At 37.0% G+C, this 7,798-nt stretch overlaps 1 long non-coding RNA gene across 1 annotated transcript in view; it reads right to left on the minus strand.

Moving 5' to 3' along the window:
- Positions 1-7,798, minus strand: part of LOC114005204 (uncharacterized) — an 89,652-nt gene that overhangs the window by 842 nt on the left and 81,012 nt on the right. The window contains exon 2 of the long non-coding RNA XR_003547079.1: positions 4,341-4,489. This is a non-coding gene — a long non-coding RNA (uncharacterized LOC114005204). The remainder of the gene's footprint in view (positions 1-4,340; positions 4,490-7,798) is intronic.

Raw genomic sequence — 7,798 nt, forward strand, 5'->3', positions numbered from 1 at the left:
GAGAAGGGATTGCGGCATGACCATCCCCCCTGGGGGGTGATTTCTCGCTTTCTGTCTCTATGTCTCTCTCTGTCTATCTGGCAAGCGCACGCGCCCTATAGCAAAAACCTTTCCAAAAAAAAAAAAAATTGAAAATGATACAAAAAAACTGGATGGGCATTCCATGTTCTTAGATTGGAAGAATTAACATAATCAAAATGTCAATTTTACCCGAATTATAAATTTAATACAATCCCAATCAAATTACTAGAGACATTCTTCACAGAATTAGAAAAAGCAATCATAGAAGTCTGGAATCATAAAAGCAATACTGTCCAAATCAAAACCACAATGAGATACCTTCTGGCCCCAGTCAGAATGGCTATGTTTAAAAAAATAAAGAATGATAAGCGCTGACAAGGCTGAGGTGAGAAGGGAACTCTCCTACACTGTTGGTGGGATTGTAAAATAGTACAACCACTATGGAGAACAGTATGGAGATTCCCCAAAAACCTATAAATAGAACTATTATACAATCTAGTAATTCTACTCCTGGCATCTACCCAAAGGATAGGAATACACTCAGTTGGAAAAGTACTTTCACATCCAAGTTTACTGCAGCATTATTCACAACTGCTAAACCATGGAATCAACCCAAAAGTCCCAGAACAGATGAATGAATTGAAAAAAGTGTTGCACATATATACTACATAATACTACTCAGCCATAAAGAACAATGAGACCTTGAGGCATCTGATAGAAAGTGAACAAATATGGAAGATTTACTGCTAAGCAAAACAAGCCAGACTATGAAAGAGGCACATTTTATGTCCCCACTCAATATATACCGAATGTCTGCACTCTATGGCAGAAATTAAAGATTGGAAGGTATAAAGGCATGGAGAGCAACTGTAGATAGCAGAGATAGTGCAGGAGGAGGATTCACAAGGGGTAGGTGGGAGGGAGGAGATCAAGGGAGTAAAGAAAAAGAAGAAGCAAAATCATTTAACAAACAAAAATGGGAAATTATCTGGTGATGATAATATATATGGCAATATCTTTGACTTGCCTAATATACAACACATTCATGCTGGTAAAAATCCATTTTGTATGGTGTAAAGATGTATGGTGATTGCATATAAAAAAATAAGAAAAGAAAAAGGAAAAGAATAATTAAAAAATAAAAAGAGATTATTGCAGCAATATTTGTTTTAAGAAGAAATATGCCAATCCTAAAGGTATCAGTTTACCCTCAGAACATTATATTGATTCTTACATCATTATCCTGATAGAGAAAGCCTCTATGTTAAGGCAAAACTCACCCAAATTGGAACACAATCATTAAGAAACTACATACAATATATTGCTCACCATTACTAATTTCCCCTTTACAGAAAGAATATCATAACTAACATAAAAACTATGAGGTAATGGGAAGTTAACATCCAAGAAAACATTAACCACATTTTCAATTAGGAGGGTTCCTTCTCACTGTACTTTCTTTAGTAAAAATTAGAGCAGTTCATATTTCACATGTTCTAACACCAATATAAACAATAATGGCAAAATCTAGGTATTCTTTGAAGTATCATACATAAACTACTTCTTTGTTATTCTGAAAATAAATATATATCCAAAATTAGTGAATCTCTTTGAATAATTGTGTCTCTTGAGGATGTAACATGATCAAGAAGCCATCATATATGTTATGTTTTATCATATATGTAATAGTCATGAGCATACATGAACTGAACAAAAAGAAATACATTTTTTTTCTTTTTTTGGAGAGGTTTTTTGCTACAGGGCATGTGCACTTGCCAGACAGACAGAGAGAGACAGAGAGACAGAAAGCGAGAAATCACCCCCCAGGGGGGATGGCCACACCACAATCCCTTCTCCTCCATTCTCCTCTCAGGATCTTGGGCACGCACGCACACGCGCCTGGCATGAGTTTAAGCCACTGGGTCCGGGACTCGAACCGCGGTCGACTACATGGGAGTCCAGCGACATAGCCATTACGCTAACTGCTGGTCCCAAAGAAATACTTTTTTGAGAAACAAGACTTTAAATGACCTGTAAGCCAGCTCTAAACATTTTCAGTACTATGACTTACAGTTTAGTCTCTATACCTGGACTCCTGAATATACTATTGGATTCTCACTGAGTTGCTTTGCAGGAATCTGAGAATGCTGGCCAGATAAGAAAATACATTTCACTGGAGATTTCTGAGATGATTTAAAAACCCTCCTGTAAAACAAACAAACAAAAACCAGAGTTTTCTAGAAGTATATTGTGAAGATAACATCTGCTAGGAGAAATGTATCTTAGAGACATCTTTTGACTAGTAAGGCTCTGTGCCATTTGAAAGTAAAAGGAAAATGAGATCTGGAAGCTCAAACTATTAGAGATATTTTGATAACTAGTATTTTGGTATGCTGGGCCTGGTTCAACTCCTATTAACTAGCAAGAGACTATTGTGCACCTCTCTGCAGAACAGCGTGAAACCCTACACCACAGAATTTAGTATGTTCTACAAATCAAGCCTCTCTCTCCACTCCCAAACACACAATAGTTGTTAAAAATTTACTAATATTTGTGGAGGATTCCTTAAGGACTTTAGCTTTAGAGTTTTCTATGTAATAAAAGTGCCATGGTTTACAGTTTGTTTTATTCAGTAACTTTTTCAGTAACATTTATGTTTCGACCTGACCAAGATGGTGAATCAAATCACATCAGGAACTCTGTGTAGTTTTGGTTGCTACCCTCAGGAAATGGTACAGGATAGAGAGCTTCCTCATGGGGACAACCCACTTCATGAAAAACAGGCATGAAACGCAGGGAGAAGCCTCCCAGCTGGAATCAAGACAGCACACAAAAAGAGGATCCTGGTTCATGAAGGTAGGGAAATGTAGGAAAAGTGAAAGCAATTTAATAATTCAGCAACAGTTGATAACCTTGTGGAAATTTTTAGCCTGAGTTGAATCAAAGGAAATTAAAAGGATTTAAATAAATTAAGAAGTTGACAGAGATACAAAGGAAGAAGATACTTCAAAACATATTCCCTATCTCCAAGGAGAACATTTAGAATATTTAGAATTTGAAACAGTTTCTCTTTAGAAAACTATGCTTCTTTTGCCCAACAAAATAGGACAGAGCTCTTAGGCACACAGGAATTGCTATAGTTTATATATAGAAATGTAGTTTACCCTTTCCTGGAACATAAAATTAAGAAACATCATAATTAAATGCAGCTTTTATATCCCTTATAAATGATGATAATCTAACACTTCTTTATAAATGATAACACATGATTTTGTCCAAAATCAGTAATCAACCACAAAAACTTGGCTAGCCTAGGCAAAATTTTAAGGCTTAAGAATATTAGGTCAGGTTTTCAATACCATTATTCCAGCTCAAATGCCCACACAAATCTATGTTTCTAGGGAAAATGATTAATATGTGCTTGAGGACATTTAATCTATTACACAAATCATCTCTAGTGTATAAAGTTAGGTACCACGTAGCTCTGTAAAATAGCTTTATCTGTATCCTGGCATATATTATCCATGAAGGAGAACTTTCTGTTCCCATTAAAATCTGATCGATAAGGTATACTAGCTTTGAATGAAAGCAGGGTAGGAAAATAACCTAAATATCCATGAGTTATCTTTCTAAAGTCTTAGCCTAGAGACAGCAGGACACAGGAGCTGTTGACTCCAGCTAACTTTATGTGTGGCAAAGAAGGAGCAAAGTGAGGCCAAATAGCCAAAATGTGTATGCAGGTTGCTAAAAGCCAGCATTTCAAAGCAATTAGTGCTCTGGCCCAGAGTAGTTTCTCTTGGCCCAATAATCAATGACACATAGTCTAAAAGGGTGGCAACAAGGAAAAGGAGTACCTCCAAGTCTCCTTCTGTTAGCAAACAACAAGATTATTTTCTTCATTCTCCAGCTCCATCTACCAAGTGGTTCCCAATCACAACTGCACATTGGAATACCTTGGGAAACTTTAGAAAATAATGATGCCTGGGCCCCAGCCCCAAAGATTCAGATGGAATTGTTCTGAGGTCTGGCTTGGGACATTAGAGTTTTTTAAAAAGAGCTACAGTTAAGAGTCATTGATTTGAAGGAATTAAGAGACTATGTAATGCTTCTCAAAGCTTACTTTAGCAGGTCTGGAAAGTAGCCTAAGAGTCTTCATATTTGTAAAAAAAAAAATTTAAATTAAGGTTTTTGCCATAGGACACTTATACTCACTGAAAAGAAATAGTGAGAGGGAAAGTGAGAAAGTACCCCCCAGAGGGCATGGTCATGCCACAATCCCTTCTTCTCCATTTTCTTCCTGGAATTTTAGGCATACTCACACATGCACCCAGGAGATTTTCAAGCCACCAGGTCCAGGACTTCAACCACATTTATCCATCTGGGAGTCCAGAGCCTTAACAACCATGCAACTGCTGGTTCAGATTCTTCATTCTTACAGGCTCCCAAGTAATGCTGATGCTGATGTGGTCTGCAACCAGAAATTGATCAAAAGGATTCTAGATCAGTGGAAAAAGATCAGGTTCCTGAAGTTGTATTAGCAAATACTTGGAAAATTGTGCAGAAATGCAAATTGTCAGGTTCAACCCCATACCTACTGGATTAGAACCCAGGGGTAAGGAAGAGCAGCAACAGGCCCTTAAACAAGCCCTCCATGTGACTTATATAATATGAACTATAGTTTGAAACCACTGGACAGTCTTTTTATTCAAATATGGCTATCAGGCCAGCAGCAGCAACACCAAGGAGCTGGTAAGATTAATGTAGGACTGGGACCAGAAGATTGCATAATGGTTACATCGCTGGACTTCCATATGGCCTACTGCTGTTCGAGTCCCAGACCTGGAGGCTTGAAACTCATGCTGGGCGCATGTGTGTGCGTGCCCAAAATCCTGAGAGGAGAATGGAGGAGAAAGGATTGTGGCATGGCCAATCCTCCTGGGGGGCGATTTCTCACTTTCTGTGTCTCTTACAAGCACACACACATCCTATAGCAAAATCTCTCTCAAAATAAATAAATAAATAAATAAATAAATAAATAAAGATTAATATAGAATTTTAGCTCCCATTCCAAATTTACTGAATCAGAATCTACATTTTAATGACATCTCAGTGATTTCTATGTATATTAAAATATGAGAAGCACTTTAGTTTCTACAAATTTCCTCCTCAAAACCCTTGCACAACTGATTGATGATAAAATAGTCATTTGAAAAGAAGGGGAAAATCTATTATTGTGATGATATCTGGCAAGTCTCTTTTTAATTAAAAAAAATTAGAGTGAGAAAATTTAAAATATTCAAGAGCCTAGTCAAGCAACTGGAAACAACATGTGATTCCACCATATGGAGAAAACTATTGAGAACTGTTGATTCTTCCATGTAAAGAACAGATTCTAAGGAGAAAATAAAAACAAATTATTGAAAGAGACAGAAGAGACAATTTTATCCCACTCAAACAGAACTTTGGCAATGTCTTAATTGAAACTTATACCCAGAAGATTTAACCAAACGTGGCCAAAATATGAGTCCTTTGTTTAGGGTAATGTTGGTGACAGAAGGACATAGCATGTCATCTGGTTCCTATGGTCATCTTGGGAATAAAACCTCTGCCATGATTCAGAATGTTGAAACCAAGCTATTTTGTTCAGCTTCTGAGTTAGAAGGTCAGAACTCACAAACTTAAAAAATACCAGACACTAATGAAAAACAGGGAAGCCTCACTTACGTTACCAGCAGTGAATAAATTCCCAGAAAGTTGAAACACTGATGTGTTCTAGTGACCTTTAAATATATAATGAGTAAATAGTTTGGAAAAAGCAATTCACATGGATCTCAAAATGCATTTTCTTTCAATCTGTAACACATCAACATATTTTCTGTCAGAGAGATCGGATGGTTAACATTTTAACAAACATGGCTGCTTAGAACGTCTGTGGCCAGAGCTATCAAATCAGAAGCAAGCAAACAAAACAACAACAAAAACCCAGAGCTTTCATGTAAAAAAACAAGGGCTCCTGGCTCCTTTGTACCAAGCCATACGAATGAAAACTAAGAATTTAAACGTTTTTTTTACTTTTACATAGTGTTTTGTTTTGTTTTGCTTTGTTTTTGTTTTGTTTTTAGAAGACCAATAAGATAGTCAGCAGTCACTTCCATTTTCTAAATGACTCCAAACTCCATCAAGACCCTTCCATTTCCTGGATGAAGATATTTTGCATCTAATCCCAACATAAGAATGAAACTACATGAGCTGTCTGTCAACATTGGGATAAGAAGCCAGAGCAAGAAGTTGTGTTATTTCTACACAAAGAGGAAGATGAACTGGACACAGTGGTAAGGAATAGAGTAGTTAAGAACTGAAAGAAAGAGAATTTGAAAGAGGGAGCTAGAACAAGGATTATAGCAGAAAAGGTATGTCACAGCCAATACCTCTCAAAAAGGCACCAAGTAAAAGGAGATAGCAAAACAGTGCTGAAAAAAAGAGGTCAACTGTTGGGTATATCAGAATCCATGAAATTAATAAATTAGCTTATAATCAGTATAAATAAAAGTATACATGTGGTTATTTGATTGTTAATAACACAATACAAAGTTAAACAATGTTGAATCATTTTTCTCCAAATTTGGACAATATGCAGGACTCTCAAAAAATTTCAGCGAAAAAATGTTTTATGAAAAAAATTATACATGATTTTCAAAAACAAAGAAAACTTAAATTTCATTTTCCACAAAATTTTTGAAGTTCTTTCATAGTTTTTGAGGCTCTAATTGAGCCTATGTGTCATGTATACTACTGCTGAAAACCAAAACTGAGGCAGTACCACAGGCTTGGTGACAACCAGCCAGGAGAGAAGTGATGTTAATATAAAATGCTATGGGGAAAGAAAACATAATTTCAGTATTAACTTCCACTTGAAAATCCAAAGGACAGGTTTTGACATTCTACTGCTAGTTGCCATCCAGAGAAGTGTAAAGCTAGTTGCAGATTTGTTTGTTTGGGTAATACGGAGGCACACTAATAAAAACTTAAGAATAGTCTGAAGTAGATTTTACAAGTGAAACAGAAATATACTAGAGCTGGTTTCATAGTAGAGAATTTTTTTTAGAGAGATTTTTGCTATATGGCGTGTGCACTCACTAGAGACAGAGAGACAGAAAGCAAGAAACACCCCCCAGGGAGGATGGCCACACTGCAATCCCTTCTTCTCCATTCTTTTCTCGGGATTTTAGGCACGCACACACACACACACAAGCCTGGCGTGAGTTTCAAGCCACAGATCTGAGAACCGAACCACATTTGACTGCTAGGAATCTAGAGACGTAACCATTGTGCCATCTGCTGGTCCCAGAATAGAGAAAATTTTACCAAGTTCCTTCTATAATTGGCAATACAGAACTGTTATTACAACATTACCTTATCTACTTTTGTTTCTTTTTGTCACATTTCACATATGATTAAGTAACTTCAGCATGCACTTAGCAATTTTGCATATTAATATGTAAAACTATGTCAAATTATTCAAGATCTAAAAGAAATTTTATAAAGGATGTATCACAGCACTGTTTTGCTGATTTTGAATATCCCATAAAAGGGACCAGCAGTTAGTGTAATGGTTATGTTGCTGGACTCCCTTGTAGTAGACTGTGGTTCGAGTCCCGGACCTGGTGGCTTAAACTCACGCCGGTTGGGTGTGTATGCATGCCCAAGATCCTGAGAGAAGAATGGAGGAGAAGGGATTGCAGCGTGGCTATCCACCCTGGGGGGGGCGGGGGGGGGG

This window comes from Tupaia chinensis, unplaced genomic scaffold (assembly GCF_000334495.1).
Source record: "Tupaia chinensis unplaced genomic scaffold, TupChi_1.0 Scaffold143481_1, whole genome shotgun sequence".
Taxonomy (NCBI): domain Eukaryota; kingdom Metazoa; phylum Chordata; class Mammalia; order Scandentia; family Tupaiidae; genus Tupaia; species Tupaia belangeri.